The following is a 26417-nucleotide window of genomic DNA, read 5'->3' as shown; positions in this document are numbered from 1 at the left end:
TATGGCACCCATGGGTCATTTATGCAGTCATTGGCACTAGATTGAGGGTGCATGGCAGGACAATGATTTTACTTGCAGCCTAGGAACACTTTCCACCTCCAAGTTATGTTCAGCCACAGACGCTGCCAGGGCCCAGGAAACAAGGGTTATGTTAGATTTGATGGTGTTTGACAGAACTGCAGATGCGAGCTCCAGAGATGAAAGCGCATGAGCCTCAGGACAGGCCCCAGTGCACAACCTCAGCCACTTAATGCCTCATTCTACCTTCCTGGGCACCGTTGCAGGAAGTGAGGACCACCTGAAGAGTGTAAGAGGTTGATACCTTAAACTTTAATTTTCATTTGCTTTTAACATAAGTTAATCAACTAAACAATTAAGAAAAATATTGAAATCAAAATATAGGATATAAAAAAAAAGCTGTTAGGAGACAACATTTTAAACCAGCCAAATATAAGTGGTGGGCTATTAAAACGGATATTTCAGGCCCTGTAGATTTCTAAGCATGCACATTATACTGTACAGTAACTTAATGCTAAGACCACAACATTACTGCTAACATCCCCATTATAACCAGCAAGGTCAGAGCTTCATCAACAGCATGGACATACTACACCTTTTCTGTGTAAAATACAATTCTGATATATTTTAAAAGCTGTGTGTTTGGAAGTAGTGCTTTCAAATGAACCAACCATCCAGGGCAGCTTCAACCCCGGGTATTCTCATACAAACGCTCCATATTCCCGCTTCTTTACAGCACATTACTATTTATCATTAATAATATATACCTCACAGCATGATTACAGCAATGGTATCCATCTTGTGGTATTTGTCATCTTAACTCTATGCTCAGGACATACTTGAAAACGAGAGGTAACTTTCAATGTATTACTTAAGTAATAATCCCCGAAGAACAGGGCATTACTGGCCAATAATGCCCTGGCTGGAAGAGTTGAAGGCCCGAGGCGAAACTGAGGGATTTTAACCCAGCCAGGGCATTATTGGCCAGTAATGCCCTGTTCTGAGGGGATTATTACTATTATATGCTAAATGTACCAGTAGGCTTATTTTTATTTATTTTTCATAAAGAAGATACATTGTTGTAGTCATTGATTATTATCAGTGTATATACCTGTGTAGGAAAAATAAATAAAATAGAAGATGAGATGTTTGGGGGGGGGGGGGAGAGGTGTAGGGGGGGGAGAGAGGTGAAGGAGGGGGGGGGGTGGAAGAGAGAGGTGGAGGGGGGAAAGAGAGAAGTGAAGGAGGGGGAAAGAGAGGTGGTGAGGGGGGAGAGAGGTGAGGAGTAAGAGAGAGATGAGGTGGGCAAGAGTGGTGAGGTGGGGGAGAGAGGTGAGGGGGGGAGACGGTGAGGGGGGGAGAGAGGTGAAGGGGGGAAGAGGTGAGGGGGGAGAGAGGTGAGGGGGGAGAGAGGTGAGGGGGGAGAGAGGTGAGGAGAGAAAAGAGAGTGAGGGGAGAAAAGGGGTGAGGGGGAGAATGGAGGGGGAGAGGTGGGTGAAGGGGAGATGTGGGAGAGAAGGGGGAGAGAAGTGGGGGGACTGTGATATTAACTACAACTAAATAGAAAGAAATACAAATGACCTTACAGTAGCACAGGCAATAGATGTGGTGAGAAATATTACTTTGTTGCAAGCAACAAAGTTACCAGTTGGGACACAGCAGCTTCTGACAGCACTAGCAGCTGTCAGAGAGGGAGGGGGAGAGAGGCTGCTTGTGCTGCCGTGTTCAGTGTGCTCTGAGGAGAGGAGCGGAGGTGCTGCAGTTAAGTTTTAAACTTGACGTTTTTTTTCTCAGCGAGAGCCCCTGCATCTCTGCTTTGAGGTGAGAGTTACTAAATGACTAATGCCCGGAATTCTGACTAATCAGAGAGCAGGGATTTCAGTAATGCCCAGAATTTTACTGCTTTAGCCTATAATTCCTGGTAAAACATTTTATAAATAAATAAATGTCCAATAAATGAACAGTTTAGGAAGTAGCTAATTGCACTTTCAGACTGGAATGCCTGAGACCTGCACATAGTAACATACAGTACAGTATCATTGCACTGACCAGTTGCTTGCCTTGTTGTTCAAGCTCGTAAACAGTATACAGTACATGTCTGAACCAAAGTAGTTGAAAGTGATAGTGTTATGAAATGCTGATTTTCCATATCTTCATGTTTATCAGGAATATTTACATTTAAGAGTACAGTTCCACTTTAACTTAACTTCCATTGTATCCTTGTATCATTTGATACAAATCGCCTTTGCTCTGCCTTTAATCACCTTGCCAAATACTTTTTTTTTTTTTAATGAAAGCATCCAGGATTTTCCTATTTAGGAGAAATATAAATGTAGAAAACATGTTTTTAGGATAGGCCTGATTTTTCAAGACCTGCTTTATGACTCTGTGTTCATGCAAAAGGGAAACAAGGATTTAATCTGCATTATATATTTTGTTCCTTCAACAACAAAACAGTAAACAGTATGCGAAAAAACAAAGGAATAAAGTTGATCCATTTGCTGCCACAGATATAGTGAATGTAGTAATAACAATAATGATGTGGGTGCAATGCGTGATTATATAAGTATAACAAATTACAGATTGGAGGGCAGATGTCCCTCTTTGTGTATATTTCCAACACCTCTTATCTCGTTTCATCTATCACAGCCTTGCATGTGTACCCTGCTCACCGTGTTTATTGTTGGGACACAAATATTTATTGTTGGAGCTAATTCAGCCATTATTTTGCTATTTGTGTCTCCTCATATTCTGTGTGAATCAACATTATCTGTACTCATTTTAGATATTTGATTCTATAATTAATATATTTGATTAACAGTTATATTTTAGCATGGTGGTGTGCATACAAGTAATTTTCTTTTGGGGGACATCTCGTTGGCCTCCAATCTGTAACTTGTTTTAAAAAATACAGTATACACGTAAAATGATGTAAAACGCAATCATAAACTGGTGCATTATGGTGGCATTGCTGAGACGCCGTTTATACTTTAATGTAGTTCATCTAGTTATAACATAGAACGACTACGCCCATTGTTTTGTGCTTACAATGCCAAAATGTCGCCCTTTTAAGTTACCGTTCCAAAAAAAAAAGAAACCAACAACATTGGTTAACAATTAACTATTTCAAATTATTTGTCATTTGAAGATTTGGTCATGTGTGAACTATCACACATTACCAGAGATAACCGGCACCTTGCTGAATCTTCTATGTATTGAACGAAAGCTAAGAGCCAACACTAAAAATAAACCACACTGTGACCTCTATTGAGAATACCTCAAACTAACTCTACATCACAAAAGAAATGTGCCATAATATTCATCTCAGCATATGACTTATTGCTTGATTAACTCCTCCGCCGTTTTCCACATCATCAACTTCAACCTGCAAAGTGTTGATTCAGATCACATTCTGGATGAAACACTGATTCCGAGCAGCATACCGCACTTAGATCTGCTGCTTTGCAATCATGTACAGCACTGTGGAAGTAATGGGCTAGGCACCAGTTATCTCGCAGGGCGTTTCGCTCACTAACCTGGACTAAATGAGAACTTTGATGTATATTTTTGATCGTAAAGGTATGTTCAAATTTAGTAGGAATAATAAAGAATGGGTGGGTACACGTCATGATGTCTACTACCACTTTGCTGCAAAAATGTATGATTTCCTCTTAAATGCATGGGTTGGAGGGACATTACAAAAAAAGTACTGTACCTTTTTAAGCTCTTAGGGCATGGGGTGCTCAACTCCAGACGCCCCCAACAGGTCAGGTTTTCAGGATATGCCTGAATCAGTCCCTGCTTCAGCACAGGTGGGCCACTTAGCCCCTAATTGGGCCACATGTGTCAATCTTGGATATCCTTAAAACCTGGCCGATTGAGAGGTCTTAAGGACTGGAGTTGAGAACCTCTGTATTAGGCCAAGTCCCCGCTGGAGGCTGCTGCATGCTGGCGTCCTGGCGGCGCGTGCACAGCTCAAAATTGCCATCTGCGATCTGTAGGCAGCAGTCGGAGGCACGGGGGAGCGTGGCCAAAACGGGGCAGGTGGGATTGGCGATGATGGGGGCGGGGCCATGACACAACCACAAAGCAAAGCCCAGCAGCTCACAGCACTGCAGCCGCCCCACAGGCACAGCACCCACAATGTTTTAGTTACGAATATGACAAATGGAGACAATTGTGGCCTGGTGATCCTTGCATGGTCTCTGGAATGGTTCCAACACTGTAGATCCTTGTGACCTTTAAATAAGCCACTTGCCTCCCTTTGCCTCAAGTACCAACATTTGATTATAAGCTATTTGGGGTAGAGAATGGTGGTGACTGCAAAATTATTACAGTACGTACTGGTCTGCAGAGTAAAAATATTCTATATATTTTAACCACAATACATCATAGAGTCAGTGCTTTGCCTGCTCAGGATAATAAAAGACCTGTTCTTTGCATTATTACATTTTAATATAATACATTAATGTATTTTTAAGACTATTCAGGATATACCATGACTTATTTAAAGTCCTGTCGGTAAAATACGGGCAACCTTGTATAATATGTTGTAATTTTATTGCGGTTCATAGACTGCTCTATATTTATGAAAGTTTAAAATTAGAACGCAAACACACCTATTACAGCCCTGCAGGGTAAAATAAGTAATCTTCGGTGATTTACATTACCAGTACTGCCAGAGGCAAAAATATCCATACGTAAGCCTCTTAGATGTCCATCTTAAATGAACATATTCTAATTGAACCTTCTTGGTTACATCTATGTCAATGTGTATACATCAATAAAGTATGTTCAATGTTTCAGGATTTGCATATTCATGTCCCTTCACAAATTATGCATCCTCTCTGCCTCTGATTTGCTCCCGGCGCACCATGTGACCGCGTCGCCGCACGGGAGCACAATCCAGTTGTATCCCTTGCTGGCTGATGCACCACAGCACAAAAAGGGCCAGGAAGCGAGGGACACCGGGGCCTGCTAGTGAGGAGGTAAGGGATTGGTGTGAGGTGCGCACACCGCCGTTGTCACCAGCGGGGACCTCGCCTGAGGGTACTCACTTAGATATTCACTAAGATCCATCAGGTGCACTACACCCACAATGTACCTAAGTGAATCTCCCTCACACAATATCACACAATAAATGCACTAAACACTGTTATTTATGGCTTTGATTGCAGTCCATGTTGAGTTCAAACACTGCAAATTGCAGCAAGGCTCCAATATACACACTTGTGCTATTTATCATTCTGTATAAGAAATGTATATTATACAAAAAAAGAACACAACTACTTCAGCTTCCACAAGGAAATGTACCTACAACTAATTGGGACTGCAATGGGCACCAGGATGGCACCATAATATGCCAATTTTTCTAATGGAAAATTTGGAACAGCAATTCCTAACCTTGTGTCTCCACAACCCTTACAAATATTAGATACATTGATGATCTCTTCATAATATGGACAGAGGGTGTAGACAATCTAAAACAATTTAACTAGTCCTTCAATTCACTCCATGCATTAATTAAATTCAAAACCGATTATTCGGCAAACCTAGAGAACTTTTTGGATACAACAGTAACAATGAATGGCAAGCTACACACATCTGTATACAAGAAACCCACAGATAGATATAGTTATCTTCATAACTCCAGCTTCAATCCCACTCATACAAAACGAGGCATCATACACAGCCAGGCTATAAGATATCACCGCATATGCTCTGATACTAAAGATAGAAACAGACATCTCACAACCCTGACTAAAATCATTCAGACAGAATGGACTATTGCCACAAAAATCATAACTGCACTTAAAGGTTCACGAGAACACCTGCTCCAAAACAAAAAGAAACAGCCACATGAATACCATTAGTGGCTACATACAACCCTGCCCTTGAGGGTAGAGAAAATAGAATCTAAGATCTGTAACATATGCTGATAGAGGATGACACATTAAAATAACATTTCCCCAAACCTCCCATCCTTGCATGACTGTAACCGCCACTCCTCAGACAGAAGTTCATCCACAGAAAACGTCAAAACGAACTCAAGAACACTGAGAATGGCACAAAACCGTGCAACATCACACGCTGAAAACTCTGCTAACATACATGCCAAGAACCCTCAGCCAGTCACAAACATCGAACACTCGATGTAAAGGCTCAAACTACTGCACATCCAGGAATGTGCTATACATTATATGATTACATTCAGCAAATGTGACCATGGATGCTACATCGGTGAAACCAGCCTAAAACGTCAGACCAAAATGAACCTACACAGACACACAATAACACATCATGAAGATATTGCACTCCAGTTGGACATCACTTCTCACAGCCAGATCCTTATATAAATTACTTAAAAATCCAAATCCTCAACAGAATGTTTAACCGCACTCAAGAACAGTAAACATTTGAATTCAAAATGATAATGCTCTTGGACACTAAAAAAAGAAATTAATGCTGATATGGGCTTTATTACACACTATCATCATTTGTTGTAATGTTTCTAGCTGCTTCTCTGTTAATTTTCCAATTCAATCCCTTTCCCCTCCGCCCTGTACCTCCACCGCCCCCCACACTGCTGATGGATATATGGTCCTACATCCATTTATTGCCCTCTCTGTTTATTTACCATCCCCTTTGCCATTAATTCTCCACATCTTCTGCCTTAGATCGTGATCTTGGTTTTTTTACATCTGTGTTAAACTCCTGAAATATTTTGTAAATCAGTATTGCTGACCTGAGCAAGAGAGAGACGCTCGAAAGCTTGTCTTATAATATTTATTGTTCGTCCAAATAAGACAGGTATAACCTAATATTGAAGAACTCATTTACTCTGCACAATAAAGACCAAAGGAAGCATAGCGATACATTGTATATCAAGCCATTACAAAATATAAGGCAACAATAGCAATGATATAACTAAAAATGCCCATTTGTAGTACAGCCTAAGGCTGTGTCCCCGCTAGCGCTGAGCGGGCACCCTCCCCCCCGCGCGCATAAATGCAAGGACACCCAGCGCTCATGCTTGGAGCGCTCTTCAAGCATGAGCGCGCACAGCGCCAGCGGGGACTCAGCCTAAGGCCTCAATTGCAGCTCTGCAGTTTTTGGCATAATTGAAGCCTACTGCCACAATTGAATAGTATGAAGTGTTCCTCTATGTCAGGGAAGCTCTTTAAATGAATGCATAGTGAGTAGGGGGCTAAGTCTACTAATAAGTATTACATAAGCTAATAAGTATAAAGTGTCTGTATCTTGCTCAAGAGGATTTTAATTCAGCTGCAATCTTCCCGAGCAAGGGGAAGACACATTTACAGCACAGACAAATCAGTCTACAGTACTTCCAACCACATATAAGATTTCTGTGAAGATATTGGCTAATCGGCTGCAACAGTCCACGGATTTCGCCCAGTCTAGAGAACAAGTGGGATTTCGCTGTGGATATAAAACAATGGACCATATCCAAGACATACAAGAAGTGATTTCTAAATGTAATTAATACGATCTAACACGCAGCTTAAGATTTGTAGATTAAGAAGATAAAGTGTTAAAGAAGCGTACATTCATATTGTAAGGAACATTTTTTTACCATGCCACATCAACTATTGGATAACATGAAGAAATAAGCAAGATAAAAGGTCAGCAAGGGAGTGCAACAGGGACACCATGTCACCAAGGTTTTTCACAACAACACTTGAACAATTGTTCAAGACATTAAATTGGGAGAAAAAGGAATGAAAATTAACAGTGAATACTTGAGTCACATATGATTTGCAGATGACATTGTTCTTTTTGCCACAAGTCCTGAAGTCCTCCAGCAACAAACCAGAGAATTCGACGAAACAAGTAAAAAATTGAGCCTCCATATGAATCACAAGACCAAAGTAATGTCTAACAAATGTGTAAACTCTGCAAAAGATCGAAATAAATAGAATAGAACAAGAAGAACTTGGCCACCAAGCAACAATGGATGGGAACCTTTTAAATGAAGATGGGATGAAGAGTATTTGGAAAAAAAAGACCATCTTTCAAGGGAACCTTCCACCGTGCCTCAAGAGGAACGTTTTTTAGCAGTGTACACTGTCACTTTGTACTACAATGTAATTACAACACACATCACTGCAACATGCTCCAAGAACTAGATTTGGTATCCATTGAGTCCAAACGCAAAGTACATTTTTCCTGTCTTGCCATCAAGTACTCTCTGGACAAGTCACCCGCCTATCTGATTAAGCTCCTCACCCCTACCACACGCAGCTCTTATCACCTGAGATCAGGCTTTAAAAGACTGTTCACGGTTCCAAGGTTCAACAAGGAATCTGGTCGCTCCTCCTGTTACCGTGCACCGCACGTGTGGAACAACCTACCAGAGACTCTCAAAACTGCCTCCAGTATAAGTAATTTCAAGACTTCATTCAGCTGTCTTATTTTAATCTTGTCTGTAACTGTTACATACACTCATAATCATTCATTATCTCTAACTGTCCATGAAATGTCTGTAACTTGAATGTATAACTTTTGTTCATTTAATCTAACCATGTAATGTCATCATAACTCTGTACCCAGGACAAACTTGAAAATGAGGTACTGTAACTCCCAATGTATTATTTCCTGTTAAAACATTAAAAAGTATGAATCTTCAGACAACCCAAATAAGTGTGGAAAGATGTATGCTGAGTATTACCCAAAGATAAAGAATGAATGTGTTTGAAAACCAAGCAAAAATATGTGACATCATCACACGGGTGAAGAAATTAAAATGGCAGTGGGCTGGACATAACGCAAGAAGAAATGACAAACTTGGACAAAGATGGTACTCAACTGGATTCAGAAGAAAATTAAAAGACCAACACAACGACCAAAAGTAAGATAGGAGGATGACAGAAAATGTATTGGAGCAACATGGAGAAGAGAGGCTTGCAATTACAGTACTTGGAAGATTATTGGGGAGGCAAGGTCTAATTCAATATGGCGGATGATTGTACTGCAATCTGACGAACAAGTCAATATTCAAAACTGTGGCAGTTTTCGGTTGAACGCAATGCGATTAGAGCTCCCATTGTTGTATATCAAGCAAAAGAAGCATCCATTTTCTCTCACTACTTTCCCGCATAATTGTCTAATAGACAGATGTGTGTATATTATTCGTCTAAAACAGTATAGGTAATAGTTAAATTGCACTATGATGGATTACAAAAAGTCAACATTAGCAGCTTTAACTCCTTTTTTGGGTGAAAATAATTAAGCTAAAATAAGACATGGAAAGGGCAATTCTTGCCTATTGACAATGCTATTTTAAAAAAAATACCTTCAAAGCTGGATTTTTCCATGTTTTATCCAGCTGGAATGTTATGCCTGAAAGTGCAATGTTTCCAAACATTTGCAATAAAAAATATTTGTACCACTACTCAAAGAAAGTCTGCAAGATCTACTATGTGCTAAGGCAGAGGAGCACAATCTTTTTCCCCTGTGCCCCCTTCCCTTCCTCCTCCTTACCTTGGTTCCCGGCATCTGGGCGTCATGACATCACGTTGCCATAGCAACACAACGTTACATGACTCCCCGTTGTCATTTGACGCCGTGTTGCCATGGCGACGCGTCTCCAGAAGCCGGGTGAACCACGGTAAGTGAGGTTTACAGAGGCCTTCGCCGCTTCCCCGGCATTTAATTTAAGTGCCTTCAGGAAGCGCGCGGGGCCTCTGTAAACTCCGCGCCCCCGCAGATAATCTCGTGCCTCCCCAGTTTGTGCAGCCCTGGGCTACGGCAATATTGGAGTAAAAGTGCAGCAAAGGGCATCATTTTCCCTCTGCACCTCCTAGCGTTAATGTATGAACGTCTTTGCTCCATTTCTGCCCCGTGTACGTCAGCGCGATTTGGGAATTTGTTATAAACTGTTACGGAGACGACACAAGATGCACAGATTATAATGAGATCTATCAAATTCGGCGCCTCAGTCAGATACTTTTTCCCCTTTTAATTTGTGTCAAGAAATTCAATTTAGGTGACAGGACTGTCTGCTTCTTACAGTCTGCACCAAATGTGACAAACGGTTTCTGCATTTAATACAACTCTGCTCCAAAAATGTCAAATCCCACGTTTTCTGCTCCATAATTACCTTAATACATAGACCTTTTTTACTCTCCAACTTTTAAGCAATTATTCAACCATAGGAATCTCCTCGCCCTTCTTTAGGACAAAATTATTTTTCATTGTTTAATAATGAAAATAAATCAAATTAACAAATATACATATACCTATAGTACTGGAGACTATGTTAAAAAAAAAATCAAATAGTGGGTTTATTTTTTAAAACATCAAATGACATTAAAAACGGCTTCATAGAGGGGCAGAGCAGGCACCACTCTGGCCGGAGGCGTTGCTGGAGGACCGTGAAGGTGAGGTCTGCCGGGCTGGCTGGCCCATGCTCATCACCCCCAGCCCCATGCCTTAAAATGGCTGCCACCCACACAAGAGAGGAGATAGGGCCGTTCTATACTGTTTGCGGCCGTGCGCACACGTGTGCATGTGCGAACGCGCGTGCCGCATGCTTTTCGTGTGTATGCTGTGAGTGAAGGTACTGTGTGTGTTTGTGTGTGTTTGTGTGTGTGTGTGTATATGTGTGTGTATGTGTGTGTATGTGTGTGTATGTGTGTGTAGAGATTGTGAATTATGTATGAAATAATATTTTTTAAATAAAAAAAAGTTGTAATAAAATATTTTTTATTTATTTAACTTTGACACACACACACACACACACACACACACATTACAGCGCCAGTAGCGGCGCAAAATCCTTAATTTCTTCATGTTCTCCCTCGTCGGTCCGCTCCAAGCCCCCTGCCGTGCGCACGGCGCCATTATAGAAAGGTTGACTAACGTCAGCCAACTAAAATTTTGTGCGTGCGCGCGGCGTAGTATGCACCCGGCACTATAGAACGGGCCTAAGGGAGATCTGGCAGGCAATGGACGGGACACCTGCCTAAATGAGGTACTGTGACCACAAGGAAGCACTACATGAGCCAAACAAAATAAATACATAGCTGTACACTATCTGCAACAACTAAATCTGCCCAAAAACGAAATAAAACAGAACAGACATGCAAGGCAGCAGTAGAACTGTAAAGAATGCCCACTACAAAAAAAAGCTGCAGCAGCTGAAAGCACACTCCAGATGTTCCGGCGGCCGGAGGCAGCGCCCAAGCACATGGGCACGGTGGACTCACAAGCGCCATCCGGCTCTCCACAAGGCTCACAGGGGCAAGGGAAAGAAAGAGAACCCGAAAAAACTGAAGGCCAGGTAGACTATGCTACAAAAGCAGACCAGACGAACTTAGCGACAAAAGAAGATATACAAAAGCTGCTGACAGACCTGACGCTAATGCTTATAACCGAACTGTCTGAGATTAAAAAGGACATTACTATTTTGGAAGACAGGGTGGATGAGCTGGAAAAAGAATCCGGAATGGCCTCAACAGGTCAGGAGTATGTAACCCATAAAGTATAGGAGAAGGAAGAGACTATGCAAAATATGCTCCTGTATATAGAGGACCTGTATAATAGAGGGAGACGTTCTAACATAAAAATTAAGGGTATACCCGAAACTGTAAAACCCCAAGAGCTGATCCCATACCTACAAAAGCTATTCTCCCATGTGACTGACAAATCACAGGAACGGACGTAGACGATGGACAGAGCACACAGAGCGCTTAGACTCAGACCCATATCATCAGATCCCCTGAGAGACACTTATTAATATGCAAGACTTTACTGACAAGGAGGTCATTATGCAAAAGGCCAAAGGCATTAACAATATAGAGTTTGAAGGGGCCAAGATCCAGCTGTATAACGATCTCTCCACGTTAACCCTGCAGCAGAGAAAAAGAGGGAAATTACTGTCCACTTTCAAAAAGCCAACGTGAGATACAAATGGGATTTCCCACCAAACTGGAAACTTTCGAAGGTGAAACGCGTAGAGTGACGCTGTTCGCCCCAACCGGAACCTCTGGATGCGGATGTCGTCACTTCCGGCTGCCGGTGACACGCATTCGTGGAACGCACGCTAGCACAGAGGGAAACCCAAGAGAAGTCCCATCCGGTTGCAGTGGTTGCAGAGATCCATGCGTGATCTAAATGCTTTTTTATTACACACATCATGTGAGTTGATTGGATTTGTTTTTATCTCGTATTAAATGTGTTATACAGTCTACACTATGTCCAGTATCGTCTTACCTTAAGGTCCTCTGTGGAGACTACCGGTCTGGTGATATCCCGTTTGCACGGATTACAGCCACCCCTTAAAGATACCTTTATGTGCCAGCATCTATCTCACGTTTGTGAGTATTCTGTACATTCATTCAAGCTAGCAGTTTAACATCACAGCATTGACTTTACTTTATTGCACTAGAAGCATTTGTCTTTTGTTTTAACATGGTATGCGCTTCCCGATGACCCCCTTCTCCACATAGGATAGGCACTCTGGATGTAAAGGGGTTAAACTCACTGGTAAAAAAGGAGACGGGCCCTTGAAGAGATAATACATTTGAAGAACGATGTAATGTTTATACAGGAAGCGCATTTTAAAAGAGATAAAGAACCGAGAACGATCAATAAAGACATAGTTCAAAATGTCTATAGCTCATCAACAGATAAGAAAAACGGGGTGGGTATTCCTGTTTAGCAAGAATTATATGCTGCACGATATCACCACGAAGAAAGATATAGAAGGTAATGATCAAAGGAAAACATACAATACAATAAAGGTTAAAGAAGGTTACCTTAGCAAATATATATGCCCCCAACGTTGGGTAGTGTAACGCATTGCTCACCACAAACGAAACGCGACCGCAGTGCTGAGGTAGGGAATTGAGAAACGCCAACCCACAGCCACGCGGGCGCGTCTAGGATGTAGATTGGTCGTGCAAGCCGGATCAGGGTTATAGAGTGCAGAGTAGTCGTATATACTTGCCAGGTCAGGATTGGAGAATAGCGGATCGTTAGGGTACTTTGCCAAGGTCAGGATTGTAGAAGAGCGGATCGTCAGAGTACTTTGCCAAGGTCTGGAGCGGAGAGAAGCGGAGTTCAAGAAACTAGCAGGGTTCAGGCAACAAAGGGTTAATCAGGCAGACAAGGCAAAACAAGGTATCAGGAACAGAATGCAGCAAGGCACAGCGTCACACTGACTATGCTCAGCAAAGGTAAGCTGAAAGTGCAGGGTATATAAGGAAGGAGACTCCAATAGCAAGCATGGTTGGAAAAGGAAGTGAATCGTCATAGGCTGCTGGTACACACAGGTGTGACCAATGATGCAGCCGATCAGGTAGGAGGTTGCTTGCAGCCTGCACGTGTCACAGGATTCAGAGGGCGGGACTTGGAGTGTGTGATACTCCCACGCCGGTTCCTAGAGACATCAGAGCGGGGGCGGAGCCTGGAACGTGCGTCACTGCCATGCTGGTGTTGTTTAACAACAAAGCGGGGACGGAGCCTACCGCGTGCATCAGCGGGGAGACTAGATGAGCGCCCACGACGTACAGCCAGGTGAGGGATGGGATTAGAGGCCGCAGAGGGCGGAACAGACTGCGCAGGGTCCGCGCACGTGTGCGTCACAGGACCGGAGGGCTGCGCTATTTGAGTGTCTGTGACCGAAGGGCCAGGATGAGGAGATGATCCCTGAATGCCGGAACGGCGAATCCTCACAGTACCCCCCCCTCTAGGAGCGACCTCCGGGCGACTCCATGAAGGCTTATCTGGAAATTTGGAATGGAAGTTACGTAACATCCTGGAAGCATGAACATGATGACTAGGAACCCAGGATCTTTCCTCTGGGCCGTAACCCTTCCAGTGTACCAAATACTGTAATGAGCCTCTTGAGAACTTTGAGTCCAGAATGGATTGTATTTCATACTCAGGTTGGACTTGTACCATATGAGACAAAGTAGGAAGCGAATGAACCGAATGAGTATTCTGGACCACTGGCTTAAGCAACGAGACGTGAAAAATGGATGGAATCCGCATAGAAGGAGGTAACATCAGACGATACGCCACAGGATTAATCCTTTCTGAGATAGAAAAAGGACCGAGAAATCTGGGTGCAAACTTCATAGTTGGTACCTTCAGCCTGATGTTCTTGGATGAGAGCCAAACCTTGTCGCCAATCTTGAATTCTTGAGCAGGTCTACGGTGGCGATCAGCCTGGGTCTTCTGCCTATTGGTAGCTGTCTTGATGTTTGCCTGAACCTTTTTCCAAAGATCTTGCAATGCTTTAATCCTGTCGTCTGCCGCGGAAACCCCTGATGAAGATACAGAGAGAGGGAGTGTAGAAGGATGGAACCCGTAATTTACAAAAAATGGGGATTCCAGAGTAGATCCACTTTGTGCGTTGTTATGGGTGAATTCTGCCCAGGGCAAACGTTCGGACCAGTCATCTTGGGAATCTGAAACAAAACATCTTATGTATTGTTCTAGGGACTGATTGGTCCTTTCAGTCTGACCATTCGTCTGTGGGTGGTACCCGGAGGAGAAATGTAGAGAAATGCCTAGTTGTAGGCAAAAAGAACGCCAAAAGCGAGACACAAACTGAGAACCCCTATCAGACACGATAACCAGGGGTACTCCGTGAAGTCGAAAGATCTCTCTGATGAATACATTGGACAGTTTGGAAGAATTGGGAAGACCTTTGAGAGGTATAATGTGGGACTGTTTAGAAAATCGATCCACGACCACCAGGATTGTATTCATACCCTTGGATACCGGTAAATCCACAATGAAATCCATGAACAGGTGTGTCCATGTCGGTTGGGAACAGGAAGGGGCTGGAGAAGTCCTGAAGGAAGATTCCTGGGAGTCTTAGTCCTGGCACAAGTTGGGCACGCGGCTACGAAGTCCTTGACATCTTTCTGAATCCTGGGCCACCAAAAAGTTCTGGAAATCAGATCTAAAGTTCTCCTGGTACCTGGGTGACCAGCGGCTCTGGAGGAATGACTCCATTGGAGAACTTTCCTGTGGTGCGTAGGAGAAGTATACAGACGACCCTCAGGAATATTGAGATCTGCAGGGGTGTGATCTTGTTGTCGTACAATATCTTTGAGAACGTTGAAGGTGGTTGCAGAAAGAATACACTTAGCAGGGAGAATAGGCCTTTGTTGGTCCTCAGATTTATCGTCCGAAGAGAATTGTCGGGAAAGGGTGTCAGCCTTGACATTTTTTGTTCCAGTCAGATATGATATTATGAAATTGAACCTTGAAAAGAATAATGACCATCTGGCTTGACGGGCTCCAAGACGACGTGCCCCTTCGATGTATAACAGATTTTTATGATCTGTTAAGATAGTTAGGGGATTCTCAGTGCCCTCCAGAAATGTCTCCATTCTTCTAATGCTAATTTCACAGCCAGGAGTTCCCGATTCCCGATATCGTAATTGCACTCAGCGGAAGAATTGTTTTTTGAGAAAAATGCACAGGGATGCAATCTGGATTGAGGATTCTTCCTCTGGGAAAGGACAGTACCAACACCGACGTCTGATGCATCTACTTCAAGGGTTAAAGGCAATTTAGGATCAGGATGAGTAAAAATAGGTGCGGAGACAAATGCACTCTTAAGACGAGAGAAGGACTGAATGGCCATGGGAGGCCAAGAAGTAGGGTCAGCTCCATTCTTGATCAAGGCAGTAATAGGAGCTACCAATGAAGAAAAGTTCTGGATAAATCTACGATAATAGTTCGAAAATCCGAAGAACCGTTGAATGGCTTTGAGAGTGGTGGGTTGAGGCCAATCCAGTACCGCTTTGACCTTAGCAGGATCCATAGTAAGTCCAGTGTTGGAGATAATGTATCCAAAGAAAACGGTGGAAGCTTGGTGAAATTGACACTTCTCGAGTTTGGCGAAGAGTTGGTTTTCTCGTAGGCGAAGAAGTACCTGCTTTACATGGGACACATGTTCTTGTTTGGATTTGGAGAAAATCAGAATGTCATCTAAATAAATGATCACAAAAAAATTGAGAAGGTCCCGAAAGATTTAGTTGACAAAATCCTGAAACACAGCAGGGGCATTACACAGACCGAATGGCATGACTATGTACTCGTAATGTCCATCTCTGGTGTTAAAAGCCGTTTTCAAATCATCACCCTTGCGAATCCTGATGAGGTTGTAGGCTCCACGTAGATCCAACTTAAATGCAGCAAGATGTGCCATCGCTGCCAACTGGAAAAAAGCTGGAAGCGCCCACTATGGACAATGGGAGTCGAGAGTATGGGAGGTCATGAAAATGGAACAACTATCAAAAATAACCACTGACACTAGGTTAAAATGTGAACGCCTTTGGGTGCCATGGTCTGAGTTTACTGCTAATAGAACACTGTGAGAGGATTTGGAAGGGGACACACGCCATAGTGAGGATAATAATAATAACCCAGACTACTATTTATGGGATTGTCTTGTTTCTAGTTTTTATCTGTTTTTTCCCCATTGTTTAATTACAATAATTGTTTATTTATGTCAGATTGATGGTTTTGTGTTTGTTTTTATTATTATTAATGTTGTCAGTTAATGTGTTATTGTATATCCGGTACTCTAATATATAATTTATTTTTGACGATATTATACAATGTGTTTGAGTACGTTGACTGCAGACTGCAGAGTGAAAAAGTGTAAAAACACTGATATGTCTTAAGTTGTGCTGTATTCTTATGTATATGTTAAATGTTATAAAAAAAAAAATGTGGACTATAAATCAAAGAATTTACAAAAAATAAACTGCTTCATAAAAATTTCTGTCTAAACATTTTCCTTTTATCTGTTTTCAATTAAACACAATTCCTTTGCCTTTCTGAATTCCTAGCAAACATCCAGCAAACAAAAGAATGCACTGTGTGGTTACAGAAAATAAAAAGGTTACTCATTATGGGAGGCCGTGCTTACTGAATGCGTACAACCAGTTGTGCATTGAGTTTTGACATTCGGCAGTTCAGTATTTTGTACCTAACTCCTAAATGTGAAACGATGGTACAAAACTGTATTGCTTCCGCATTCATTTCTATATACAGTACAATATATGTATGCACGGGAATTATTATTTGAAAGTAAATGATGACGGAAAGTATTCTGTGTCCAGTCCTGTAGCGTTGGGTATAAATTGGAACAAACAACTTGAGAAGATTAGTTTCAGTTTTTGTTATTCCCTTAACTCATTCGCATTCCCAAATTTAAACTTGGGTTCTGCTACTGGTGAATCTGTAGTACTTCATCTCTTCATTATCAGCATCCCGTTTCCTAATTGGTTCTCAATCAATATGCTATGAAACCGCTTCCCTGTGCGGGAGAAGAATTGAGTTGAATTGACTGAAATGGAGCAGATCTCACCACCAGCACTGGGAGACATACAGTAGCATACAGAATAAGGGTTGCCTATAAATCTGATACATTATTATTGGGGCAAAGCAGATCATGTTGATTTTAACCCCATCACTAACCGCTCAAAGCCCCTGTTGCAGCTTAAAACAAATATGTGCAGACTTTCAGAAATACTTATTCAGTACGTATCTGATTTGTTAGTCAAAGAAGCAGTCACCTAGTTTATATTAAATGTATCACTACTATAAGTCACTGCCTGCATTTCGGGAAAACTTTGGCAAATCCACTCATCTCCTCATACCTGTCAGACTGACCCTGAAATCAAGGTGTATATCTCAAATGTGGACAATGTTAATTTCCCAGTTGACATATTTGAATACAGCAGTTTTCCCCCTCCCCCCCCCCCTTACACCGGGTAAATAACAACATTTGGCATTTAGTATACATGGAAAAACTCTATGCCTATTTAAATGGTCCCACCATATGATTTCGGAAACCTTAGCGTCTTGGTTCCTGTATGCTGGTATACGAGTACTTAGATTAAAAATATTTTTCATGCTATACAGTATCTACTATGTTAAAAAAAATGATATATCAACTAATGTGTATGTACAAATGCTATGCCCCCTCACCTCCCTAAAATGTATGAATTTGTGTATCTGAGCATGTGTGATAAGCAGTACCATAGCACAGGGGAGCTCAACTCCAGTCCTCGAAGTGCCCAACAGATCAGGTTTTCAGGATACCCCAGCTTCAGCACAGGTGGCTCAAACAGAGGCTCAGTCGAAGACTGAGTGTGCCACCTGTGCTGAAGCTGGGACTGATTGAGCCACCTGTGCTGAAGTGCACTCCCGTATTCGGGCAGAGTATGCTCATGCCGAGTCCACTGGGACGGTGTCAGAATTTGCCTCCAAGTGGGCATTAGATGGAGTGCTGTGCTCGGTGCCCCCTAACTTGGATTTATTTAAACTCACCTCCCCAATTTAGTGCACTTTATTTATTTTACAGTGCACTTTGACAAGGTTTATTTTATATTTTAGTTTCATCGGTTTTTCTTTTTACTCATTGGATCACCAACGAGTAAGTTTGTTCCTCTGATTGGCCGTAAACCGGTCGAAAATAGGCTGAAGTAGGGGTATCCTGAAAACCTGACCTGTTTGGGGAGGGAAGAGGCTTAAGGACAGGAGTTGGGCACCCTGCCATAGCAGACAGCATGTTCAGTGCATGTAATGTAGCATCCATGTATCAAGGTGTTTTTGGGTCAGTTATACGTGCTTTATCATTCTCTATATAAGTTTACATTTTACATGTAACTTTGCTCAATCACCTTCACATTGTAGATGTTACTCTTTACCAATTTGGAAAACCCCTGCTTTACTAAAAGGAAAGAAGTCTTGAAAGTTATTCTAGTAATGAGTGAAGATGCTTGCTGGTAGCGCCACTGACGGCTGGCAGCATGTCAGTAATAGATGCCAATTCCATCCCTGCTTTATCTGAAAGAACTGCTGAGGTTTTAATATCAGAATAAAGAGTATATTCTATATACTTCGAAGAGGCCACGCTGGAGTTTTTGGCTGAAAAGCCACATTGACGGCAGCTTGGGGGTATATAAAATGTACCCCTAAACCATTTAGTTGCTTAGCAACCACTCTTGATGCCAGGAGTGATAAACCCAAAGCACGTTTGCCGTAGGGTAGAATGCCATGTCCATTATACTAACAAGTAATTCCTATTGTATTTGGCCCTTACAGCAAAATAAACTGCAGTGTATTTCAGAGTCCGGAGATACAGTATGTATGTACTGAAGAATCCTGTCAAACACACTAATAATAGCGGTGACTTTATTGAATAATTGTGGCGGGTGGATTATTTTATCTTCAAAATTTCAAGCAGTTCTGCAATTATTTTTATTTTGCAACATTTCTTAGAAATAAAAAAATAGATATGAGAATACAAATATGTAGCATGGGCAATTGGGAAGCTAGGGAGCAAAATATGAAGGCACTATTGCACATCATGTTGAATTTCTTTTTTCTTACATAAATCGGGTTATTTTTTTACGACTTACAGTTTTGAATATGAGAATATGAGACTTTAATTAACTGCTCCTACTCCCACTCATACTGAAACGACACCCTACATTGCATATTACCAAGTCTAGAACTAATATACAGGAGGACTACATAGTTGCTCTGAGCTGTGTAACACCTGCTCTGCCTTTTGTGACATGTATTCAATAACTACATAATATATTTCCCTTTGTAAAATCAGCCCACAAATAATGCTTTTATCATTAGGAGATGTTAGGGACTCCTATCGTAGATACTGTAACTTTAGGAAAGAATGTCAAAACAGATGCAATAAGTGTTTACAGTAGTTATAAAGCAGCTCTTCTTACACAGTTCACAAAGGTCCATAATATAGTGGATACATATTTATTTGCAATAGAGTTACAGATGTAATCAGGGTGTATTGACATTGATTATTTAAGACTGATTGATTTTTGTTGAAGAATAAATGAGACTGCAAGACATAGTAACCAGTACTGGGAGCTTCCCAACCACAGCTGCCTGAATAAATGATTACTTGGAAGTTGTTGCGGTAAATACAGTAATTATTTAATGTGCATATAGAGGAACAATAATCCTTCCGATTTCTAAAGACAACCAGCGTTGGAGTGCTACTAGTGTCGCTAGTTGTGTTTTTAACAATGTACAGTATAAGCAGAAAAGGTTCTTTACTGACCAAGCAATCACAAGAACTTCTACTGGGTTAAAAACAGCCTGTTTTCTTTAAAAACTAAGAGGATTTTTTTTTTTGCTTGAGTTCCATTTCAAAGCAGAAATTAGGTGGGTGGGGAATATCTAAGGATTCCTATGATGGAGCAGCAGTAGCAGAATAATGTGTCAGGGTGCACATGCTCCACACTTTTACAGCCAAATGAATTAATGATACCATTTTAATTATTAAAGCTTGCAATGTAGTATGATTTAACCTACTGTAGGTATTTTATCGGGAGTACCTGAAAGCACAGCTATCAATAATCTGCTACCTGGGAATAACATTAGCAGTAACAGTAGTTGCCTAAAGATAATAAGATTCTTGAGAAGGAAAAAAATACTTTCAACTTTGGATATCAGAAGAAGGAACTAATGAGATTTAAAAAAAACTCCTGAATAACCTTCGCCTACACTATAGTATCAAATCTCAACTCAGTCTAATTTTCAACAGATGCCTTTTGCAGAAATCAGGACGGTTTTGCCATCGAGCACATAAAGTATTAGATAAACCACAAATTATTTATTAGCAGTGAGTTATTTTGTGTATCTGAGTTTGGAACCATCATATAACACGCGTCTTTTAAAAAAAGGCAATGTTAGTCAAAATATTGTATATGTATTTCATAATTCTTATGACTGTAGTTATGCAAGACAGACATCTTGTATCTACAAAACCGGATTGCAGAATTGATATAAAAATGCAAACTGCTTTTACACTGACTACAACAGCGTGGTACATTTTGTAATTAGTATCAAATGAGTACATTAAATAAGCATGTAGAAAATTGTCAGCCTGATGTATAAGTGGAGCATAGTATACAGGTATATATACTGTATACCTTACCAAGGCAAAGGACAGACTGCTAGGTGTCAATACACTGCTAAAATGATAATGGGAGTAAGGACTGGAAATAAACACAGAAAGAATAAATCAAGCAACCAGATTACTTTTCATAAAGCAAAATGAGTATACCAATGTTTTGCAAAAGTGATTTTATCCCAACAAAAAAACTCATAAAATGAGACCTTATAGGATGAAGGCTAGGAGAGGCGACTTCCCAAGACAAACAGTACTTACAGTACATGAATAGTGTGAGCATGATGAGCACACATTATACCCATGGAAATAACTGAATATTTTAGAAACATATTACATACAGTCTGTATTCTTTAGTTAAAGTCACGTGTGAAATCTATTTTTACCTAATTGCATGTACCTCTAGCAATCAATTACCTTTAAAGTGGCCCTAGCCTCCTCTCCATTTCCAAAGTCTTGATAAAAACCCTACCTCCTTAGCAAATACAGAGCAGTAGCACAGCAAACATATGACAACCCCAGGTCATAACATATGACGAAGACACTTATGGAGTCTAGAAAACCTATATTCAAGTATATTTCTGAAACCTGGTCATATTGGACCATAGGAAGGAATGACAACCTACAATGAACCTACACCTCTCCAGAATCAACCCGCATGTTATAACTCTACTACAGCCCCCTCATCTCACACACACACACACACACACACACACACACACACACACACACACACACACACACACACACACACACACACCACACACACACACACACACACACACACACACTATGCAATGCACTTATTTCATTAATGTCTTCCATTCCACTAGATTGTAAATGTTCCCTTTTATGCCTTTGCATCATGTTAAAAATCAGCATGCATAAAACTGTTAATATGGGGATACTATACATAACGGTACACATGGTCATGACAGATATAAGAGGCAATATTACCCCTATTAACGCAGAATAATGCCAGAAATAACACAATAAATATTACATGGTTAAACCAGATAAAACACACCCATTGTCGTTGTTTTCAATGGCGCTGGCGGTAATAATGCAGGAGCGTTAACACATTGTATAGCAATAACGGAAGCAATAACGTCTGCTACATCTGTATGTCAGAATAAGCGTCATTTCAGATCTTTCAGGAACCCAGATTATTCCCGTGGCGGGTTTCAAATGGAGACTGAAATAATGAGATGAAGATGCAATATCACAGTATGTTGCTTTAAATAACTTAAGGGTTTCTGTAAGTCAGCACTTAAGTTATTCAAATAAAACCGTCTATTTATTTCATTGTGATTTCTAAAACCTATTTAGCGTGAATTATTTGACATTTATTAGCTGAACATGTTCCAGTGTGTTTTTCATCTAGTGGCTCTGGAGTGAATGTTCTGTAAAACAACACAGTGACAATCAAAGGCAAGAAAGACAGCTAACAGGTGCCATGTGCGCACTAAATACTGTGAGTCATTCAGCAGTCATTTCCATACAATAATCATCATAATAGGGATATCCCAACAGCAAATACATAATACTATGTGTCATTTTAAAAATACGTATATGTACTGCTTGACACATACTGCACTGTATTGTGAGGATCTACCTAGGATCACAACGTCATACACTGATGAAAAGCAGATTGGTATAATATGCATGAAATAAAACACTCAAAATCAAGTTACCTGGGCTTCTCACATACAATTGGATAATGGGTATAGCAAACATATAAGATGTATCAAAGGTAAACCCTGTCAGTTTCATTTATACACCAAATATAGGCAATCCCACGTCCGCCTCCTACATTAACATGAATAAGTGCAATGTACAGTATGTTGGAGAAGCAGAGCACACAGAGTGAGGTTGATAGGGAATCCCTGTCTTAACTTTAACGCATGCTCCTGATGAGAATACAATTGAGCCCACGTAATGGGACCTATTCTCATATAGATAAATACACTGGGACCGTCAGGGACCTTCCTCAAGGGAAGGCTCTCCCATGAGATAACAACAAAGTTATCGCAGGTCAAGGCTACAATACAAAGCTCACATGGGCATGGAGTTAACACTTTCCTTCCCCTCTGGCAGCCATGGGGTTAATAATAGACATTCAGGGCTGCAGTGGGCATGGGGGAAGTGGTGCACAGCTAATGATAAAGCGAGGGTCGTGCCTTTCTATCAACACAGCATAGGGGGATACGGACAAAGGCAATCAGTGATAGTGCAGATTAACCCATGTCATGCCAGAAGGGCCTTCAACGCGCTGCAAAGCAAGCGGCGCTGGGATCTGCCATACGGGAAATGCCAATACCCGAGAGCAGAAAGACAAGAGACCCTCCTCGTCCCTGTGATCCCCTGCAGTGACAACAGATCAGATGTCAATCGCACAGGTGCACTCTGGATTTTTTTAATTATATATATATATATATATATATATACATACACACAGTATATAGGATGGAAATAATGGCTTTGCTGCAAATAAACCCAGTGCGGACCTGCTATCCCAAGGCAAGCCTGGCACAGACAGAAAGCCATATCCCCCCTGCCTGGGCTCTATGTACTGACACTAAATGGTGCCAGCAAATACATGGATTAGTAAGAGAAAGGCATTCCCCCGGTGTGCCCCACTCACAGATATGGAAGAGACCCCTGCGCTCAGCACCCTGCGATCCCCGGCGCGGCTCTGGGTCCTCGCATCAGCGGGTGCAGCCGGGCGCACTGGGTGGGATTCGGTGCTTCGCGCACCAGACGATCGCCTTTGTCAAATGCAAAAATAAATAAACATACAGCGGCTTCCAGCCTCCTGCCAGCCGCTCCGCGAACCTGTCACTGATCTCGCAGCCGGCCCCTTACTCCCCCTTTTTATCCCCCCCCCCCTCTTCTCCTAATTATGACTTGTCAGGTCCGGGAGAGAGCGCGAGACACCCGTCCCTGGAGGGGCGTGTGCGCGCGGCGATGCTCCTGCTGCTGCTGGGTGCGTGCCCTGGAAGTGGCTCGCGCGCTCAGTCTCGCGCTTCCAACCCGCACCCTACAGTATATATGACACACACACACACACACACATACACATACACACACACACACACACATACACATACACACACACACACACAAACTCCTCCAGCTGCTTGCTGGTGGACAACGGCGACGCGCATGCGCGTGCACACAAGTACACAAGCGCCGTGTGACAGTGTCCCCAGCGCAGGTCCCACGGGTGTCTCTCCTCCCTCGCTGCCCGCAGTTTGTCACTGGGTGCTCTCGTTGCCAGAGGTGCCTGTTCAAGGAGGTGGCAACTGCCCAGGGAATTGCAAATGTACAGGGATCCCCAGTTTGTTATATTTCCCTGGTAGCAAAGCCTGTGTTTTAAATAAAAATGTAACCAAACACGTGAGAACTTGGAAATCAGCAGCAAATTGCTGTGTATGCAGGAACCAGCATAACCAGCACTGTATAACTAAACATGTGCACCACGGTGGATATAATAGGGGCTATGTATAAAGGTGCTTTTGTCATAAAACAGTTGCACAGGCGCAAGTTAGTGCATCTCCGTGCGTCAATGAATAAAAACTATTTTTGTTTGTGTGTGTCAACTTCTATTACACAGAGAAACAAATTAAGTACGTATGTGGCACATGTAGTTGTAGAGGTAAAAGTCATTAACTACATTCTTTGAGTACTAAGGCCTCGGCCAGGGTGGCACTGAGCTGGCGGGCGTTCTCACGCTGGCCGCGATGAAACACATTGATGCAATGTGTGTGGCCAACGTGAGCAAGCACCTGCGCATGCGCGGCGCTTATCTGCTTGGCGAGACAACCAAATTTGATTTGGCTGCTCGCTGATGCGTCACGTGAGCGGTTCTCCCAATGAGGGCTAACCCGTGACGTGAAGGCCGTGCCCCCTGGCACACCCCCTCAAGCGTGCAACTGGCTGGCCATGAAACACCCAGCGCCTGCCGTCACGGCACTCGAGCGCCAGCCAGTGCTCTCCCACCCTGTTCACAGCCTTAGGAAAAAGATATTACATTTCCTTTTTGACGGGAAAAATTTTGTATTTAAAAAGGAAGGTATTTTCATATGACAAGTTCTGAAGGCTAGGTATCTTTAATGAGTTTTTCAATAGAAATATCAAGAAATTATTTTTTTGCCCAAAGTGCACGCAAATGAGTTTTACCTCTACAACAATATGTAAATTATATTAGCATGCGCCAATTTTTTGTGCGCCTATAAATGCGTCGAAATTGTCAGTCACATAATTCTAGGCGTAAAAGTCAAATGCTAGTGGACACAAACAATTCAAAATGCATTTACATATATGAACATGAATCAGAAAAGGTGCTTCAAATGTAAGAGCAGGAATAAATTCATGCCACCAACATACATTATGCCACTAATGATTTTCAGGCAAGAAATAGATTTTTGGAAGCACTGCACGCTCAATTTGTTTTCAAAAACATTTCTTTCCAAATATATATTCATATCCCCTCATCAAGGTCATGAAGGAATCAAGCAAACAATTATTCTAGACGCAGGGCTCCAAGACATGGTTATTTTCTTTTTTTGGTTGCCTCTTAAATTAGGTAAAGAAGTGTGTAACATTTGTCATTATTATGAGCAGTTTATTCCAAGTCAGACGCGACGGAGAAATTTGATGCACATTTGACGGGTTAAAGTGACACATGAATGCAGAATTTTATACTTACAGTATCATTGTGCTATGTGCATCTGGTGACGTATGTTATAGTCACTGCCCCAAATCACAAATTGAAACACGGGGATAAAGGAAGGGGATAGTACAGGGGCGACCAACTACAGTCCTCAAGGGCCACCAACAGGCCAGATTTTCAGGATATCCGTGCTTCAGCACAGGTAGCTCAGTCGTTGACTGAGGCACGGATTGAGACACCTGTGCTGAAGCAGGGATATCCTGAGAACCTGACCTGTTGGTGTAGCCTTGATGACTGGAGTTGGCCACCCCTGGGGATAGTAAACTTAACAAACTGACACTTAAATGCCTCACTAGGCATCAGTTGTACGGCAAAACGTCCATTGCATCTCTTTATAATGTACGTAGGCCCCAACACGGAGCAATATTGTATGTATCAAGCTGGATCGCGTGGCTCAACAGGAATTTCCTATAGTGTTCAGTAAAGTAAGAGACTTGTCAAACAAGATCTTTTACATTTGACGCACAAGAACTTGCAAGACAGGTTTATACCACTTGGATTTTAATTTCTCCTTCACTCAAATTACTTTTGATCTGTGCATACTGTAGTTAAGTCCTCCTACAGAAACTATTGTTGCTCCATGTATGTGACCAGTTGCAAAAAATTCTTGCTGCCTCAAAAGGAGAAAAATGGGTGGAAAAAAAAGAGTGAATTTATTAGGGTAAGATTGAAATAGTTTTCATTGAAAAGTGCAGTTTTGTACTTTCAGTAACAAAT

The 26417-nt window shown here is 41.9% G+C and overlaps 1 protein-coding gene across 5 annotated transcripts in view; it reads right to left on the bottom strand.

The window, feature by feature from the left end:
• PLCB4 (phospholipase C beta 4) overlaps window positions 1–24038 on the bottom strand; it is a 335443-nt gene extending 311405 nt beyond the window's left edge. For 4 of the 5 annotated variants that reach the window (XM_075596022.1, XM_075596021.1, XM_075596025.1 and 1 more), the window contains exon 1: window positions 23610–24037. The gene's annotated coding sequence lies outside the window, so the exon portion shown is untranslated. Of the gene's footprint in view, window positions 1–23609 lie in introns of all 5 variants that reach the window. The other variant, XM_075596024.1, reaches the window with a different exon arrangement.
• Between the last annotated feature and the right edge of the window lie 2379 nt (window positions 24039–26417).

The sequence above is a fragment of the Ascaphus truei genome, chromosome 4, assembly GCF_040206685.1.
Source record: "Ascaphus truei isolate aAscTru1 chromosome 4, aAscTru1.hap1, whole genome shotgun sequence".
Classification (NCBI taxonomy): Eukaryota; Metazoa; Chordata; class Amphibia; order Anura; family Ascaphidae; genus Ascaphus; species Ascaphus truei.
This window is presented reverse-complemented; position numbering and strand designations above follow the sequence as displayed.